This window comes from Desmodus rotundus, chromosome 3 (assembly GCF_022682495.2).
Source record: "Desmodus rotundus isolate HL8 chromosome 3, HLdesRot8A.1, whole genome shotgun sequence".
Lineage (NCBI taxonomy): Eukaryota > Metazoa > Chordata > Mammalia > Chiroptera > Phyllostomidae > Desmodus > Desmodus rotundus.
In genome coordinates this window covers 145,045,183-145,057,696 of record NC_071389.1, presented here as the reverse complement: position 1 = coordinate 145,057,696, position 12,514 = coordinate 145,045,183, and positions in this window count along the sequence as shown.

Below are 12,514 nucleotides of genomic sequence, written 5' to 3'. Positions count from 1 at the left end.
TTTCATCAAAATTTAACAGCCATTCATAAGAAACTTTGTCAACTTGATGAAGAACAGGTACATAAAATACACAGCTAATGTCATGCTTATTGGTGAAAGATACAATATTTTACTTCTTATTGAAACAAGATAACATACTTATTCTGACCATTTCTATTCAACACTATATTGGCAGTCCTAAAAAAGGCAAAAAATTAAGAAAATAGAATAAGATCTATACAGTTTGTCAGGGAAGAAGCAAAATCGTCTCTATTGGCAGCTATTTACATAGATTATTACCAGGAAACTTAGAAAGAGCTACTGGAGTTAATGAGGGAGTTTAGCTGTATCTCCAAAGAGAACAATTAGAAAATACAATTATTTTTATAAAAGTAGCATTTTCAATATCATCAAAAATGTAAAAAATTGAGAACTTATTAAAAAAAGTAAATGCAAGATATGTACACTTACAATTATAAAGTATTACTGAAAGAGTAAAGTAGATCTAAACATATTAAGGGATATTCCATGTTTATGAATTGAAAATTTCAGTATTAAGATGTCATTTATTTCCCCATTGATCTATAAATTCAATGCAATCTTAATAAAAATTCTAGTAGTTTTGTTTTTTTGAAAAAATTTAAAAGCTGGTCTAAAATTTATGTGGAAGTAGAAAACACCTAGAATGGCTGAAATATATTTTTAAATCACTTTTAAAGATGATGAACAAAGCAGGAGAATATTTGGCTGACCCCCAAACTTAACACACAGGCACAGTCATCAAGATGGCGTGCTGTCGGCATAAAGGTGCTCATGCAGGTCAGTGAAACAGAGCACAGCCCAGCAGTAAACCCATGTAAATACACTTCATTTTCTTGTTTACGAACACACCGACTAATTAAATTGGGAGAGAGTAGTCATTTCATCAGATTGATTTGGAACAATTAGCTATGTTAAATTTTAAAAAAGAATCTTGACTTTTAACAAACAAAAACCTCTAAATTGTTCTTAGACCTAAGTATAAACTTAAATCTATAAAATATATTTAAAAATAATGTAGAAGAAATCTTCATGGCCATGGAGTAGACAGATTTCTCAAACATTTTTTTTTTGAAAAACTAAAATTCAAGGAAGACAAAATTGATAAATTGAATTTAATTAAATAAAGTACTTTTGTTCTTTAAAGATAATTTACAAAAATGAAAAGGCAATCCTCAGACTTAAAATATTCAAGTACATATTTAGGGGTCCCTAAATGTTGGAATTATCTTCTGGGGGGAGGGCTCTTATAGGATAGACTTTCCCTGCAAGGTCAGGGGTCTAGGAGCCCATCTGTTTCAGTGTACCAGATGGGGTTGTTGTGAGAGGTTGCAATGGCTTCAGTGATTTTTTTTCTTTTTCTAAGACTCTTTAAATGCATTTGCCCATTTCATGATGGGTGATTGTGGAGAGCACCTGCCCACAGCACACTGAGTGTTCAGCAGTTTTTGACCAAACACAGTATGACCCCCACACCCACCCTCCCTATTCATCCGATTTCTCCCTGTGTGAATTCTTTTTTGTTTCCCCAGATGAAGAAAGTCCTCAGATGGAAATGTTTTGCCAATGTGGAAGAGACACTGTCAAAACATAGCAAAAGTGCTAAAAAGCATCAAAAATCAATGAGTTAAAAAACCGTTTTGAGCAGTGGAAAAAACATCTTAATAGGTAGGTGTATTGCATCAAATGGAGAATACTTTGAAGGTGACTGAAGTTTAAACATGTAAGAATAAATACACAATTTTTAATAAATAAATTCCTGGGTTTTTTGGCTTCCCCTCATGTATCTGACAAAAGACATATCCAGGGTATATGAATGCCTTCTACAACTCAGTATCAAATCAAAAACCCAGTTGTAAATGTGCAAAATATTTGCAAAAAAAAACGAAAACAAAAAACCAACTCTTCACCAAAGGTGATATGCATCTGGCCCATAAGCAAATGAAACGATACTCGGTGTAATTAGTCATTAGGGAAATGAAAATTAAAACAACATCAACAAAACAAACAGGCAAGCAAAATATAATGAAAGACATTGAAGGTAAGAACAAACTGACAGTAACCAGAGGGGGGAGGGAAATAATGGGGGAAAGAAGGGAAAGGGTCATCAAAGAACATGTATAAAGGACCCATGGATAAAGCCAAAGGGGGATAGGATTGAAGGTGGGAGGTGGGGGTGGGTGGGATGGGGGAAAATGGTGGTGGGAAAATGGAGACAACTGTATTTGTACATTAATTTAAAAAAATAATGAAAAAAGAAAATTAAAACTACAACTAGATACAAACCCACTATAATGGCTAAATTTAAGTAATAAGAATATTAAGCTTTGCAAGGATCTAGATGGGTAAATTAAAACTTTCGTATATCACAGGTGTGAATGTGAAATAGTACAATCACCTTAGAAAATAGTTTGCTAGTAGTTTGTAAAGTTAAATATGTATTTACAGATGATCCAGCAATACCATATCTTGGTATTTAGATATACAGAGACTCTTTAAGAATTTTATGGTAGGTTTATTTATAATAGGTTTGATTTAGAAACAATCTAAATACTCATCAGTAGCTGACTGAATAAACAAATAATAATAATACCTCCATATAATAGCATACTAAAAGAAAGTATTGATATATGTAACACTCATAATAAATCTAAATTCTTTAACAGGCAATCCTTATCTGAAAACAAAATTGTATTTCAAAATCTAAGTTTGACTTGATGAAATTGTTAGCTAACATATTTGTTTACTAAATGTCTCTTTCAGTTCACTACTGCATTTAATTTATGAGTGCTAACATGGCAACAAATAAAATAAAGTAGCAGGTTAACATACCTATGAAAAAAGAGTAGATAGAGACTTCAAATAAATATTTTTTAACCTTCAGTTTATTTACTTTTTTTTCTTCATTGAACATGAGACAGTTTTTGATGGTACTCTGAAACCAGCTACAGAGCAAACAGGGCACATAAAATGTAAACACACACACACACATTAGGATGATAATTACCAGCTTGTTAAAAGTAGTGCAATAAGGTTTCAATTTGTTGTGTAATTTTGCTCTGTAAAACGGCACTTAAACCATCTTAAAAGCACTGATTCACATGCTATTATATTTACTATTTTCCCAACACATTTTGACAGCAAAAGTAGTAAAGATAATATTAGGTTAACCAAGCAAATTGCCCTGCTTTAGTCACCTAGGACATTTCTTAAAATAGGAAATCATAGTATACATTGACTTATTTATTGACACATGCTTTCATTTCTTATTTAAATTTAGAAAGTACTGTAAAGTGAACCTTCCTCCAAGGAACATTTCCAAAAAATTTTACAGTATGAACAACCACCATAATTCAGTAATGGAAATAATTCACATGTCATCTTAAAGTAACATCTATTGAAAAAAAAATCTAGGTCTATTTTGGCTTTTCTATTGACTTGTTATATGCTGTATTTTAATCACATTCTGAAATCTATCAATTTCAAATTTGAAGAAGTAGAGTCATATTACAAAGTTTAAAATATTAAACAATTTGATGACAGTCTATGTATTAATTAGTTAAAATTAACATGTCTTAGATAAATTTAATAAACTATATAAAAGTATTGGTTGCTTTTCTCAATGTGGAATTAATATGTTGGTTTTGACTAATAATATATGTATTTTAAATATTACCAAGACTACTTAATGTAATAAAACCATAAAATTCCAGAAGTTCCTAAATATTTACATTCATGTTATAATTTTAATGTTTCTAAGACTATTATAATAACCATCCTGAGAAAACGTAGGTTTGACCCATACAAGCATACTAATAACAATGAAGTCACTGAGGGGTCTTCCCCCTGTCTCTAGGTCAGTCTATTATTTCCACAACAGCTTGACAATGTTAGTTTAACTGACAGGAAACACTAATTTTTGTCTCTCCTTCTTACAAAGACTTATTCTCTGTGAGGAGTAGCGCAGTGCTGTCTATCAGGTATTCTCAGGGTCCAAAGGCATGTGGCCACTTTGTTTTTCAGAATTTTATGATTATTCACAAATATTTTGCATTGTAGAAACCACATATTCAAGTAAAGTTTGGTTCTTGATACCCATACACTGAATTTCCTGTGTGATGTAAATGCATTGGCAGTGTGGTTTTCAAAAGTATTTTTAGATCTCAGGGTCCACTAGATCCTATTAGTCTACATCAGAAGACGTTTGTTTTCTGGGAAGCATCATACAGCTGGAAAAAATGCAGTAAAGAAATGACTCAAAGACTGGTATGAACCAAAGAAATTTTTAGAACTTGCAATTTAACTCAACATTACTACTTTTGCACCATGTAACACTGATAGTAAGGAAGCGAGAATTTATCTTTGGGATTTAAATCACTACCATATTACCTCATTTTCTTTTATTTTGCTAACTAATATGCTATGGTCTGAATGTCTGTTTTTCCCCAAATTCATATGTTGAAATCTTGACCCTCAAACGTGATGGTTTAAGTAAGTGGGAAGGGGCTTTTGGCGGTGATTATTAAGTCATGAAGGTAGAACCCTCATGAATGATATTAATCTCTATAAAAGTAACCAGCGGGGAGGTTGGAGGGGATAATGGGGGAAAGGGGAAGGGTCATCAAGGAACATGTATAAAGGACCCATGGACAAAACCAAAGGGGAATAAGATCGAGGGTGGGAGGTGGGGATGGCTAGGGTAGGGGGGAAATGGAGACAACTGTACTTGAACATAAAAAAAAGAAACAAAAAAAGAGAGATCAACAAGAGATTGTGTTAAAAATAAATGGTGGCTTTTTTTGGTGTGATGATATGAATAAAAAGATCACTAGGGGAAAAAAAGAGTCTCTAGAGAGAGCCCTAGCCCTTTTCACTATGTGAGGACACAGTGAGGAAGAGCTGGCTATGAACCAAGAAGAGGGCCTTCCCCAGAACATGGCCATGCTGGCACCTTGATCTTGTACTACCCAGGATCCAGAACCGCGAGAAATAAATTTCCATTGTTTACAAGCTACTCAGTTTGCGGTGTTTTGTTGTAGGAACACAAACAGACTAAGACATCATATTCAATACTAAATATATTTATGTTCTAATTGCTACAATTAAAAGATTCAATTGATTATATCTGTTCCCTTTGTACATTATATTTCACTTTAAGGTCCATAATTTCCCTGAAATTAGCAAAATAACATAAAGAAAATGAAATATATATATAAGAAAACATTTTTAATTAAGATTGGATTTTGAGTTTTAGTGGTTATTAATGTATTCTTATGGGGAGATTGCTTTGAACATTCAGAAACAAAGCTAGATTCATTTTTAGGCTTCCTCTCATTACCCCAATGCAGTTGTATATTTTAGGACTACTACTAATAAAAATAGTGGTCATTGTTCAAAATTTACTAAACATCCCTCTGTAGAAGAGTAGTAGACAAAATAATCATGACTATGGTGATGATGATTTAAAATTCGAAATGTGTAGATTTAGGAGGACTAATACAACATAGGATAATATAATGTCCTGACAAGAGCATTGTCTAAGGAAAGCATTTTATGTTTTTAACAGTCTTTTGATGATTATGTGATATACAAAAACTGCACATATTTAACCTATACAATTTCATGAATTTAGATGTATGCATACACCTGTGAAACCATCACCACAATCAAGGAAATAAACATGTCTCACCTTCAAAGTTTCCTTATAAACCTTTAGATTTTCTCTTTCTTTCTTTCTTTCTTTCTTTCTTTCTTTCTTTCTTTCTTTCTTTCTTTCTTTCTTTCTTTCTTCTTTCTTTCTCTTTTTTTCTTCCTCCCCTCCCTCTCTCTCCCCCTCCCTCTCTCCTCTCTCTCTTCTTTCTTTTTTTTGTAGCAAAGTAGCAAGAACACCTAACATGATATGAAACTTCTTAACAAAATTTTTAATTTCGGAACATTATTAACTATAGATAATATATTGTGTGACAGATCTCTAGACTCACTCATATTGCATAACTAAAAATTTATATCTATTTAGCATCACACTGGCTCTCTGAAGTCAAGACAAAATAATAAAAAAGTGCACAATTAACCTACTATTTATATCATAAACATTTTCCATGGAGTTTAAATATGAGTAAAATATTGAATGGCAAGAGATTTTATATCTTACTACCTATGAAGCAGTCTAATCAGGATAAACATGTCTAATAATATTGGCGTTGGCATCAGATAAAGAATTGTTTAATGACATAAAAAAACGAGTTAAATACCTAATGGAGTGCAGGGACATAGTTAAAACTTTATCTGTTTAAATATGTCTTTGCCAGAGGACATGATAATATTGTGAGTTTTAGAAGACAAGCAAAAGTCAAAAGCTAACTCTATAAGAAAAATAAAGGTGAATACCATTACGTGGACTATTAGCAGTTCAGCAATAAGTGACACTGAAACAGCTCAAGAAAACAAATATTTGGTAGTCATATTCCAGGTGTTTAAAGGAAAGCATAGTAAAAAGAGGTATTTACCAATATGAGATTCCTAAACCACAGTTCTCTCACGTGATATTTACACTAACCATAAAATTAATGTTTATTGTCTAAGATATGACTTCCACATTAATGGCTTTTAAAGAGTGCTCACAAGAGTGACAAAGGACCTCCAGTCAAGATGGTGGCATAGGTAAACACGGCTTACCATGCCTCCTTGCAAAACCATATCAAAATTACAACTAAAACACAGAACAACCATCACTTAGAACCATCAGAAATTAAGTTAAATGGAGTATATGACAACTATGGAATTAAAGAAACCATATCTATCCAGACTGGTAGGAGGGGCAAAGACATGGAAAGGTCTGGTCTCACATGCATGCATGGTGGATAAGAATTTAGGAGGAATAGATTGAGAGTGAAGAGTCCCAGCCCCATACCATGCCTCCCAGCCCAGGGTTCCAGCGTGAGAAATAAGACCCCATAACTTCTGACTGCAAAAACCAGTAGGGATTGAGTCAGGGTAAGAAACTTCTGGAGTCCCAAGTAGTTCCCCTTAAAGAACCCACACACAAACTTGTTCAGACTCATTCTCTCTGAGCTCCAGAACCAGAGTAGCAGCTTGAAAGGCACCAGTGGCATATAGAGAGAAAATGAAGTGTCTGGCATCAAGGAGGGAGCTTGGGAACAGCTTTCTAACAGACAGAAAGGCAGAAAGAGGCCATTGTCCTTTGTCTGAGCTCTCCTCCAGTGGAGCAACAGAGCCACAGACCTGGCAGGTAGGCACCATATCTGAGACTCCATCAACCTGACTAACACTGTTTGCCCCACCCTAAGGATTCCCTGAGACTCTGTCCCACCCAACTTTTGGGCCCATGTGAATTGCTAACTACAACTTTTCCTTTGAATGCTTGGTCTTGGCTCATGCTTCACAACTTCCTAAAATCTTTCAAAAAAGCAAAATTCACCTCAGTAAGCTATAGCCTCCCTTTCTTGCTAACTGGCCCTTGCCTAGTATTAGCCACAGCCATCCTAGATTCATAGCTTGGCTTTGCCTGGGAATCTCCAAGCACAGCACAAATAGTAGCTATCTCAGATTGCTTTATTGCTCAGGAAGTGTGGCCCCAGGAAGAATATAGGTGGGGGCTGACCTTGGCCTGCACCTGCTGCAAAACCTCAGAGCCTGCACACCTGACAGCTACAACCACATTGGAGCACCACCACCTTGCCCCTACATAGCTGATCTTCTACAGAAGGAATGGGTTGGTGGTCAGTGGTCACAGCCAGTCCCTGCAACTGACTGGCCTGGGGAAATCCCTCCCACTGACCTGCCAACATCAATCAAGTCTCAACTACAAGAAGAAGATGTAATCAGCCCACATGAAGGGTGCACATCAAGTACCCAGCTTGGGTGACAGGGAAGGCTGTGCCACTGGACCCTATAGGACATCTAATGCATTAGACCATGCTAACAAGGCAGGGAGTCATTGCAGCTTTATTTAATACATAGAAACAAATACAGGGAGGCTGCCACAATGAGGAGACAAGAAACATGGCCCAAACAAAAAAAAACAGATAAAAACTCCAGAAAAAATGATTAATCAAAATGGAGATAAGCAATCTATCAGATGCAGATTTCAAAATGCTAGTAATAAAGATGCTCAAGGAACTTAGGGAGGACCTCAACAGCATAAAAAAAAATCCAGTCATAAATGAAGGATACACTAATTGAAATAAAGAACAAGTTACAAGGAAATAAGAGTAGAGTTAATGAAGCTGACAATCAAATGAATGATTTGGAATATAAGGAAGCAAAAAACAAGCAATCAGAAAAACAAGAAGAAAAAAAATAATAATAAAAAAAATACAGGATAGTGTAAGCTGCCTGTGGGACAACATCAAGAGGTCCAACATTTGCATCATAGGTGTGCCAGAAATAGAATAAAAAGAGCAAGAAATTGGAAATCTATTTGAAAAAATAATGAAAGACAACTTCCCTAATTTGGTGAAGGAAATAGACATGCAAGTCCAGGAAGCACAAAATCCCAAATAAAATGAATGCAAAAAGGCCTACTCCAAGGCACATGATAATTCAAATGCCAAAGGTGAAAGATAAAGAGAGAATCTTAAAAGCAGCAAGAGAAAAGCAGTTAGTTACTTACAGGGGAGTTCCCATAAGACTATCAGTTGATTTCTCTACAGAAACTTTGCAGGCTAGAAGGGATTCTCAAGGAAGCAACTTAAGTGCCCATCAGTAAATGAATGGATCAAAAAACTGGTACATTTACATGATGGAATACTATGCAGCAGAAAGAAAGAAGGAGCTCCTACTCTTTGCAACAGCATGGATGGATCTGGAGAGCATTATGCTAAGTGAAATAAACTAGGCCATGAAAGACAAATACCATATGATCTCACCTATAAGTGGAACCTAATCAACAAAACAAACAAGCCAGCAAAATATAACCAGAGTCAGTGAAATTAAGAACAAACTTACAGTAACCAGAGGATAGGTGGGAGGTGATAAAGGGAGGAAAAAGGGGATTGGTTTTCAGGAACATGTATAAAGGACACATGGATCACACCAAAAGGGGGTAGGATCGAGAGTGGGAGGTGGGGGTGGCTGGGGTTTGGGGGAGGGTGGTGGGAAAATGGACACAACCGTACTTGAACAACAACAACAAAAATTTAAAAAATAAAATATAAATATTCAAAGTCATGAAAAGCAGGAACCTAGAGCAAAGATTATTCTATGCAGCAAACATGTCATATAATTGAAGGGCAGATAAATAGCTTCCCAGAAAAGAAAAAACTAAAGGAGTTAACCATTGCCAAACCTTTATAATTTGAAATGTTAAAAGGACATATTTAAGAAAAATATGATCAAAACTATGAACAATAAATGGCAATAAATATATATCTATCAACAGCTGGAATCTAAAAAGCAAACTAAGCAGACAAGAAGAACAAAGACAGAATCATAGATACAGGGAGTGTTTTGATGGTTGACAGATGGGAGGGGAAATGGGCGAAGAGGTACAGGAATTAACAAGTAAAAATAGGTAATTACAGAATAGTCACAGGAATGTAAAGTACAGTGTAAGGAATGGAGCAGCCAAGAAACTTACGCACATGACCCATGGACATGAACAAGGGTTGGGGGACTACCTGAGGGATTGTGGTATCCTGGGTAAAGGAGGGAAAAGGGGGAAAAATCAGGACAACTGTAATAGCATAACTGATGAAATATAATTAAAAAATAAAGAGTGCTCACAGAGAATAAATTTGGAAACCAAAAATGATAGATTTCTTCACCCTCATGAGGATAAAAATACTTCCAGGTTAATGGAAAGCTGAATATTTCAGCAGAGACTGTTGACAACAGTTTCTACAGCCCTCAAATTTCTTCAGATATTGTCAAATGATATTTTCCTATCTCTGACAAAATTTGAATTAACCCTAGGAGTCATTCAGGAACTCCTTTTTACTTAAAGAATAGACCAGAGTGCACGATAACCACCATCAATGGTAACTGGTGTTAGTAATATTTATTGAGTACGTGATAACTTGCAAGTTATAACTTTAAATGAAGGTTTTAAACAGAAAATGACATGGTCAGAACTGAGATTTATATTATAAAGGTGTTTATTTTTAGAACAGCTTTACATTTGCAGGAAAAAAAATGTGAATGTAGTGCAGATGGTTCACTGATGCAGATGGGTTCCCAGAACACCCACCTAGTGGAGGAAGACTGTACTACAAGGGGCCCGCCCAAATCATCCAGAAGAAAATTCTGGTTTTCTGGGTGCCACTTCATAATTCTGATCCCTGTTCCTCTCTAGGTAAGGCGATTTTTTTAACCCTTTTTCTTTTTTCTCTTTGTCTTTGGTTTTCTGCAGTGTGAATATGATATGTCTGGGTTTAGCTGGGTTTTTTGTTTGTGTGTGTGTGTTAATTCTGCTTGGTGTTCTCTGAGTTTTCTGTATCTATGGTTTTATGCCTGTTATTAATTGTGAAAAAGCTCTTAGTCATTATTTCAGCTATCTCTTCTATTCACTTTTGCTGCTTTTGGTTTTACTATTACAGATAGTGAAATTGTCCCACAGTACTTGGCTATTCTAGCCTCTCTTTTTCTTTTCCATTTTTATTTCTTTGCATTTAAAAATTACAATAATAATAGGATCAGTTTTGAAAAACATAATGAGAATGTGTTACCATGATACAATAGGAATAAAATAACATGCACAAAAAATACCCCAACAATAATGAATTGGTTGTTAAGATTGACTGCCATGACATATGCCCACAAAAGGTAATGAATGACAACTCCTTTGTTGAGAGAAAATATGTTAGCAAGTTTCTACATTTATATATCCATTCCTTCATCTTCATTCAATAAAATACTATTGGGCATGTATAAAAGTGCAGGTAATTTTTTCAGGCTAATGATAAAAATTAAAAACTCAATCCCTTCCTCCAACTTTGAAAAATTCAAATCTAAAAAGTGACACATTTTTTAAAAGCTATTAAAAACAATGATGACTTGAAAATTAAATTCTGTATCTATCGTAGAACATAGATAAATTCACTTAACAGTGGTAGGGAATTCAGAGACATCTTAGCAGAAAAGAGAGCTACTGAGTTTCTTGAATGACTCTGAAGCTGGTAGGAAGATATACACATCAGATACAAGATGTGCTAAGAAGGAAAAGTATATTGTAATTATGAACTATAAATTGAAAAAGCATCCCCTTCATTGTAAGAGGAAATTGCCACTTCTCTTCGAGCTCTCCTTTCATCAGGTAAGACCGAAGCCTGAATAATTGCCATTCACGACAGAATGGCCATCAAAAATGGCAACCCTTCATTGATGACACATGGTGACTGAACTTGTGGAATGGAAAGCAGGCTTCTACATGGTAAGATGCATGAATATCAGGAGATAGTTATTAAGCCCACCAAGCACAAGGGCCTACAACTCAATGAGTTTTCTGAGAAGGCTGGACTACAAAGCACGGAAGTACAGTATTCACATTAAATCACGTGATCTGTAAGATCTCCTGCAGGAAACTGATTGAATTAATTCATTTGACCAAAAGTAGTAATTCATGAAATTTTATTTAATACTATAAAAAGGTAGTATTTTAAAGAAAATTAATTCTTATAATTATCTAAATACAATTTTAAGAAAATTAGCAACAAGACATAATTTTTCCAACTAACTGCATTCAATGATACTTTTTTCCATATCTATAATTTAATCTAATAAAAAACCCTCCTGTTCTCCATGCTTAACCATTCATGCATCTGAATATGAAAAATCCATTTTGACATTTTAATGATAAAATCAAATGTATGCAGCATACAAAGCAGATAGGATTAAACCATTTTATATCATACAATGTCTTGGCACCAATTTGGAGGTATTTATTTTGGAACACAGAGTGATATAATTTTATAGTTCATTGCTAAACTTTCATTAAACCATAAAATAAAATAATTCAATTAAATCATCAAAGAATATATTGTGATACTTTCAATTACGTTTTAACAGTTCGATTAATATAATTAGTTTTAGATAACAAACATGACTGGGCCCTAGTAAGACAGGAGATTTAATGGGCTCATTTCCATAACTGGAGCTTTCCTATTTAACGTTTCATTTTTCTGTTTCAAAACATAGTTGTTTTATTTTCACATGAGTGATTTGAATTATCTACTAGAAGTAAAATTATGGTAAAACTTGAGCATTGGTTTTCATTTATCCCTGAGATCAAACCCAATGGACCCCCTCCTTAATTTAAATTACCGATCCATGGATCCATGCTTGTAATACATATTTTGCCTATGGCATTCCTAAACAATTCAGCTCTTTGGGGTTTTAGTCTTTATGGAAAAGAAAAAAGGAAGGCATCTTTATATGGATATTAAATTAATAAAGTCAGGTTATAACTTACTAAAATGTGATATTTTGAATTTAATTTTTAAATTTCAATATTAGTTTTGCCAGCTCTAGTAATTTAGGA